This window comes from Phyllostomus hastatus, unplaced genomic scaffold (genome assembly GCF_019186645.2).
Source record: "Phyllostomus hastatus isolate PE091 unplaced genomic scaffold, TTU_PhHast_1.1 phas_contig_449, whole genome shotgun sequence".
NCBI classification, from domain to species: domain Eukaryota; kingdom Metazoa; phylum Chordata; class Mammalia; order Chiroptera; family Phyllostomidae; genus Phyllostomus; species Phyllostomus hastatus.
In genome coordinates, this window is record NW_025333882.1 from 62,188 (window position 1) to 70,279 (window position 8,092).

An 8,092-nucleotide genomic window follows, 5' to 3' on the forward strand; every position below is an offset into this window, starting at 1 on the left:
AAGTGGTTACAGTATTTTACATTTCCCACAGACAATGTGTGAGGATTCCAAGTTCTCTATATCTTTTTAATACTTGCTATTATCTGACTTTTTGATTCTAGCCAACTTAGTAGGTATAAAGTGATATCTCATTGTACATTGTGATTTTAATTTGCACTTCCCTGAAGGCTAATGATACTGAGTATATTTTCCATATGCTTATGTGCTTCATATCCTTACACATATGTCTTGCCTCCCTCCACTGCTGCAGTCTACCCAGACTCAACCTTCCTGTAAGTGCAGATTCAAATGCAGGCACTTGGATCAGATCATCCGGTTCCTCTCATCTCTATCTCCCATGCACTTCTAACAGGTAGGAGTTTTTTTTTTTTCTGACCTTAGGGAGAAAGTATCTAGTCTTTCACCACTAAGTATGATGTGAGCTGCCAGTTTTTCATAGATGTCCTTTATTAGGTTGAAGAAGTTTCCTTCTTCCCTATTTTAATTGTTTTTATTATGAAAAGTTGTTGGTTTCATCAAATACTTTTTTCCTGTGTATATATTGAGATGTCCAGTGATTTAGGTTTTAAATCATTTGACATGAAAAATTAAGTGATTTTAAGATGTTGAACAAACAATTAATTCTTGGTACACATCTCATTTGGCCACAGTGTAATCTTTTTTATAAGTTGCTTATATTTTTTGAAGATTTTTGCACCAATATGCATAAGAGATTTTGTCTATTTTTTGTAATGTATTTGTCTAGTTTTAGTATCAGGGCAATACGGACTTCTTTAAATTAGTGAGGAAGTCCTAAGTCATCTTCTATTTTTTATTTATTTATTTATTTATTTATTTATTATTATTTTTAAATATTTTATTTATTTATTTTTAGGGAGGGAAGGGAGGGAGTGGTGGGGGGAGAGAGAGAGAGAGAGAGAGAGAGAGAGAGAGAGATCAATGTGCGGTTGCTGGGGGTTATGGCCTGCAACCCAGGAATGTACCCTGGCTGGGAATCGAACCTGGGACACTTTGGTTCCCAGCCTGCGCTCAATCCACTGAGCTATGCCAGCCAGGGCTAGTCATCTTCTATTTTTTGAAAAATTGTAAAGAATTATATTTATTCTTCATTAAAGTTTTGATAGAATTCACTAGTGAATTTCCTCAGAGAGTAGTTTTTAAATTACTCACTCAATTTCTTTATTTGTTAAAACTCTACTCAGATGGCTCATTTCCTCTTGAGCCAATTTTTACAGTATGTATCTTTCTAAGAATTTGTCTACTTTAATTTATCTGATTTATTGGTATATACTAGTTCACATTATAAACCTTTTCATTTCTGTAGGGTCATTAATAGTGTCTCCTCCTTCTTTCATTTTTGATCTTAGCAATTTAATTTTTCCCCTTTTTATACAATTGCTCTACAAATTAATTTAATCAGATTGAGGCTTCTTTGAAAGAATTAGTTCTAACCCTAAACTGTCTTATTTCCATGTTCTTTCCTGCAGACTAGATGGCCTACAGTTTATACTCTATATTCACTTAATCTGCAAATCTCCTCTCAATTACTTTCACCAAAATCTCCACTGTCTTTATCAATAACTTTTGGCTTGAACTGTCCCTTCTCTGTTACATTCTCTTTTGAAGATAGTCCTTTGACTGGGAACCCTTTTGTTTTAACTGTAGCAATCTGGAGTTTAGCCTCTTTCTTGCCAGACTAGGAGGAAAAAAATAGCACAATCTTGATACAAATAATACAGACTCACTTTCTTCATCCAATTTTTATATATTTTATTGAATAGATATTTTTTAACATATATTTTTAAAGACTTTATTTATTTATAGAGAGGGAAGGAAGGGAGGGAGGGAGAGAGAGAGAGAGAGGGAGAGAAAGGGAAAGAGAGAGAGAAACATCAATGTGCGGTTGCTGGAGGTCATGGCTTGCAACCCAGGCATGTACTCTGACTGGGATTTGAACCTGCAACACTTTGGTTCGCAGCCCATGCTCAATCCACTGAGCTATGCCAGCCAGGGCATTGAATAGGTATTTTTTAAGTTTTCTCTTTTTCCTTAGGATTATTTCCAGAGCCATTTAGTTGTTTTTTAAATAATTTTCACCACTTTCACTGGTGAACAGCTTAGTGGAGCAACTTACGCTGTCAGACTGAAAGTCAGTTTCAACCAACATAATTTTTGATACATCTATTTTATTGACCACATATAAATGCAACCTTAGAACACTGGAAGCAATGGAAAATGCTTGGTACAAATTTGGGACAAGAGGTCAACAAACATCATTGCCTCATGAATTAAAAAATAAATCAGTATTTTACCTTTTTTAACTTTCTTTAATTTCTAACAGATTTTCTCACATTTAATAGATTAGACATATTTTTAGGAAGCAAGCTGGCAGTTTCCCAAAGTTGTAAGCCAGATAACAGAATAATGATAACTTATCCAAAGTCATGTAGCAAGATGGGACAAAGTCCAGTTATAATTAAAGTTTATTGAAGTACAGTCATGGCCTCTTAACTAGAGATATGTTCTGAAAAATGTATCATTAGGTCATATCATCACTGTGTGAACATAACAGAATGCAATTACAGGAACCCAGAGAGTGTAGCCTAGTACACACTTAGGCTCTAGGGTATAGTCTAACGTTCTTAGTTTATAAACTTGCAGAGTGTCACTGTATTGAACACAATTGTAGACAATTGTGACACAATGGTAATTATTTGTATGTATATATGTAATATATATATGCCTATCTAAACATAAAATGATTCAGTAAATATACAGTATAAATGATACTTAAAAATGGTACACCTATATAGGACACACCATGAATAAAACTTGCAGGACTGGAAGTTGTTCTGGGTGAGTCAGTGAGTGAGTAGTAAATAAATATGCAGGCCTACAATATTACTGTACACTACTATAGACTTTATAAATGCTGTACGCTTAAGCTACACAAACTATAAAACATGACAAGATTAAATCAAACACAAAAAATTATGCAATCAAGAGATGCAGTAAACACAGGATGCATGAAATTGCTGCCAGCATAACACAACATAAACTTTTATAGTGAACTTCTTTTTTTAAATAACTAGGAAAAGTATGCTCTAAAATAATGACTATAAATATAGCCTAGTAAATACATAAACAAGTGTCATAGTTGTTTGTTATTGTTATCAAGTATATGTACTGTACATAACTGTTTGTGATATACTTTTATATAACTGGCAGCTCATTAGGTTTGTTCACAACAGCATTGCCACAAACACATTAGTAATGCATTATGCTATGATGTTATGATGTCATTAGGGGATAAGAATTTTTTAGCTCTATTATAATGTTGTGGAACTGCCATTATATATGTGGTATCTTGTTGACTGAAATGTCATTATGTAGCACGCAATTGGATACTTAATTGCATTTTCCACAAGTTACTTTGCCTGAAATCAACAGTCAAATCTATAGAAGTAGCAGGAGTTGTTTAGTTATACTGGAATTTATTTTCAAAGACCTCAACCTTTATTACTATTTTAGAAATAATTTTGTCACAGAACATTTATTCCATCAATTTAAACTGAAATGTCTCCTGGAACTAAACATTAATAGAATTTACAGAAAAGGGTAAAGATCTGTATGTATAGAAAATCACCACTTAATAAATATTTACATGACAAAGGAAAAAATGGAGAATCACTAAAATGGTAAACTGGTGTAGGTGTGATAGTCCTTTCTTGAGAGATTTTTAGTTAGTGATCATATAAACTTTTAAAGTGAAAACAATTGCAGAAGTATAACTAAAGTGTTAATTTTAGTTTTTAGTTTCTTACTATTTACAAGAGTCAGTAGGTCATGAACAGGGATCAACTATTAAGATTTTAGAAACCAACTATTAAGTGTACTTTTTTACTTCAAATCACTTTCATTAACTCTCATGATGAAATGAAACACAGAAAATAATAAAGAGTATACTACATAATATAAATAAAACTTTAGTTCATCAGCTTGTATAAATATTGGTCAGTCACTCCAGGTCTTTACAGCCATGCACGCTCAGGTCATCTGCCTTCCTTCAGAATAGAGATAAGATTAGAGATAATCCATTGTCTTAGTATGACAGGAGGATCAGTACAATAGTGGGCATCAGCTGGATAAATGCAGAAAAGCCTCCATCTCTTCTTTCTTCCTTCCTTTCATGCTCGCTATGCTGATGCTGATGTTGATGGCTATAACCAGCTCATACACTTGAAAATGAATGTAGACTACCTGAAGGAAATCCACCACTAAAGAATATATTTAAAAAGTCTTCTGATGTTTTATTAGCTTCACAAGCTCTACGGAAATTAAATATACCATTGTTTTGGTGATGTCTGTGGGCATCAGAGCCCAATAAGACACCAAATAGGAGATTCCAGCAAAGAAAGTAATGGTTCATGTTTAGGAAAAGGCACATTCCCAGAGACAAGTTAGCTTATGCTCAAAGACCTGGCTCTTTGATAACTTCCAGCACATGGGTTACATCAGGGAAAAATCATTAATCATGATGACTAAGAGAGTTAGGGTCATGGTCTCCATTAATTGGTCAGTGCTAGGTTAGGGGGCAGTTGGTCATTGCATCTGGTCCAGATGTCAGCCATGGCATCTCTTCATCTGGCTTTGATACTTTTCTGGGCCAAAGCTGGAACACAACTGAAGCCTGGATATTATCTCTAATTTGACTGAAACTTTGTCTCTGGGGTCAATGGACTCAAGATTTTGTTCCTGGGATTATTTGATGAGGGTCAGAACCTCATTGTTCTGAAGGTTTAATGATTAAGGGAATGGTCTGTAAGGGAGAAGGTGGCAGCTGAGTTAGGGTGCTGGATGAAGCTAGTTTGAATCAAAAGGAAAGAAAAGAGAAAAGGCCATATTAAAGAGATAAGGTTCTATGTGGTTACCCAGGCTTTTTAAAAACTTTTTTTTATTTTTCAAATTTTTATTGTATTTTCTATTACCATTTAGTCCCCTTCAACCACCCTTCCCCCAGCTATCACCACACTGTTGTCCTTGTCCATGATTCCTTCTCCCTTTCTGTTCAGTCCTTCCATTCCTTAACCCTCCCCACCAACCCCTTAGCTGTCTACCTGCTCTGTCTATGAGCCTGTCTCTATTTTACTTGTTAGTTCAGTTTGTTTATTAGATTCCACATATGAGTGAAATCATTTGTCTTTCTCTTACTGGATTATTTCACTTAGAATAATGTTTTCCAGGTCCACCCATACTGTCGCAAAGGGTAAAATTCTCTTCTTTTTTATAGCCAAGTAGTATTCCATTGTATAAATGTCTCATAATTGTTTTATGCATTCACCTACTCAAAGACAGTTGGGCTGCTTCCATATCTTGGTGATTGTAAATAATGCTGCAATGAACACAGGGATGCTCAAGTTCTTTTGAATTAGTGTGTTGGGTTCCTGCAGATGTATTACTAGAAGTGGGATCTCTGGGTGAAAAGGCAGATCCATTTTTAATATTTTGAGGTATCTCCATACTGCTTTCTACAGTGACTGTACCAGTCTACATTCCAACCAACACTGCCAAATGGTGCCCCTTTCTCCACAGCCACAACAGCACTTGTTTGTTGATTTATTGATGATAGTCATTCTGACAGGTGTGAGGTGATATCTCATTGTGGTTTTAATTTGCATTTCTCTGATGATTAGTGATGTTGAGCACCTTTTCATATGTCTATTGACCATCTGTATGTCCTCTTTGGAGAAGTACCTATTCAGTCTCTTTTCCATTTTTAAAATGGGTTGTTTGTTTTTTGATGTTGAATTTTTTAAGTTCTTTATAAATTTCAGATATTAACCTCTTATCAGATATATGGGTGAATATGGTCTCCCATTCTGTGGGTTGTCTTTTTATTTTGTTGATGTTTTTCTTTGCTGTGCAGAAACTTTTTAATTTGATTCTTCTTGCACCACACCCAAGAATAAATTCAAAATGGATTAAAGACTTAAATGTTAGATCTGAAACCATAAAACTCATAGAAGAAAACATAGGCAGAAAATCTCAGACATTGCTTGTAGTAATATTTTACTGGATATATCTTCTCAGGCATAAAAGGAAAAAGGCACATAAAAGGGAAAATAAACAAATGAACTACATCACACCCATGCTTGTTCTGCATTGCCTGTGAGATCATACTGCTTTTTTTCTTTTTGACTGCTTAAAACAGCATAAGCATTTCCAATCTTTTAAAAAGCATCTTTTGCTCCAGGAGCATGGTTTTGTCTGGATTAAACTCCAGCTGAGCTTTCTATAAGCTTTTTTTGAATCTTTATCATCAGCATCTTTGGTAATTTCAAGTACTTCACAGTGACTTTTACAATTGTTTATGCTGCACTCCATCTCCTTGGTCTTTGGGGTAACCTTCCCATTTTCCCTACTACCAGTTGTACTGTCTTTTGTGCAGTTGGACTTCCTTTGATCACCACTGTCTGATAGTTTTCAGCAATTAGAGCTATTTACAGCTGTGCTTCCATTTTTAAAATTATTTCCAATAGTGCTCTGGGTCACACTGTCCAGTTTTATTATCTTAAAAATGAAATTAGCAAGGTTTTCCATGTGAATAATCACCAAAACTGGTGCTGTGTGCCCAGGGCAGTGGGTAGAGCTTTCATGCTTTCTGCAGGAAGCTGGCATTCTCCTCCATGCTGGCATTCAGGGCCTCCATGGCGATCTCCGCAGAGTCCTCCCCTCATCCCGGTTCCCCTCCATGGCTTGCACTTCCCTTTATCATTATTGTTCATTCCCAGAGAAGTGCTCAAAGGAAGTGCTCAATACACAGTCTTCATAGACCCGTGTAATAAAATGATGTGAAGAAGAAAATCTACTGAAAGTCCTACGCAGGTGACTGTTTCTGGAATGGACCAGGAATACAGCCACAGTGATGTTTCTCTCTCTCCAAGACCAGCACCACTGCCTTGCTCTGAATTCTGCTTTTCTGAAACACTGTTCTCTTTTCAGTTATTGTCCAATTCTTGCCTAACAGAGAGTGAAGATCGAATGATGTTTAAAAAGTAGTCAGCTACAGAAAATGAAGGTTGTTCTAGCATATGTTCAACAGAAAACCATTGAAGAATATTAATACTATATTTTTAGATATAAAAGTATGTTGTATTTGAAGCATTTACTTTCTGCAAAAAAGATGTATGTCTATTTATCTCTATATTTTTGTTTACTCTTCATGGATTATTTATAATCAAATTATATTTTGAGATAAATGTCTTTTGCTGTGTAGTTGTAAGATATAGTACCAAGAAGTAACATTGTATATATCAATAATCTGTTCCTTTATCTTTTTACTGATTACTCTCCCATGATACAAATACACTAAAGTTTATTTAATCATTTGTCATTCTCTGGGTTGTTTCCAGTTTTTTTCTATTACAAATGAAGCATCTATAATGTAAGGTTTTGTATCTCTGGGATAAATGGCCAGGAGCACCATTGTTGGTTACAAAATGTCTTCCAAAGTGGCTTAATCATTTTATACTCTCTTCAACAATGTATGAGTTATCCTATCTTCTCAAATTTTCACTGAAATTTGTTATTGTCACTATTTGTTTTAAACATTTTGGTATGTATGTAATGATACATCATGATTTTTTATTTTTTATCTTCACTGGAGGAGATTTTTTTCATTGTTTTAAGATAGAGTGGAAGGGAGAGAAAGAGAGAGAAAAAAAACATCAATGTGAAAGAGATGTATTGGTTGGTTGCCTTCTCGGGTATGCATCCTGACCAACACATATGCCCCCAACAGGGATTGAACCCACAACCTGGGTATGTGCCCTGAGTGGGAATCAAGCCCATGACCTTTTGGTCTATAGGATGAAACTCCAACCAACTGAGCCAAACCAGCCAAGGCTCTCATGATTTTAATTTGCATTTCCTAAAGGCAAAGAAAGTTGATCATATTTTCATGTTCTAGTTTTCCATCTGTATATGTTCTTTAATTAAATGCATTTTACCATTTTTTTCTGATTATGTTGTTTCTTTCTCTACTGTTGAATTTTGGAAGATAAAATATAATCCTCTGCTAGATAATGTTGTT

The 8,092-nt window shown here is 35.0% G+C and overlaps 1 pseudogene; it reads right to left on the reverse strand.

Annotated features, from left to right (window-relative positions):
- Nucleotides 1–3,844: 3,844 nt before the first annotated feature.
- LOC123822868 lies at nt 3,845–6,753 on the reverse strand (annotated as a pseudogene).
- Between the last annotated feature and the right edge of the window lie 1,339 nt (nt 6,754–8,092).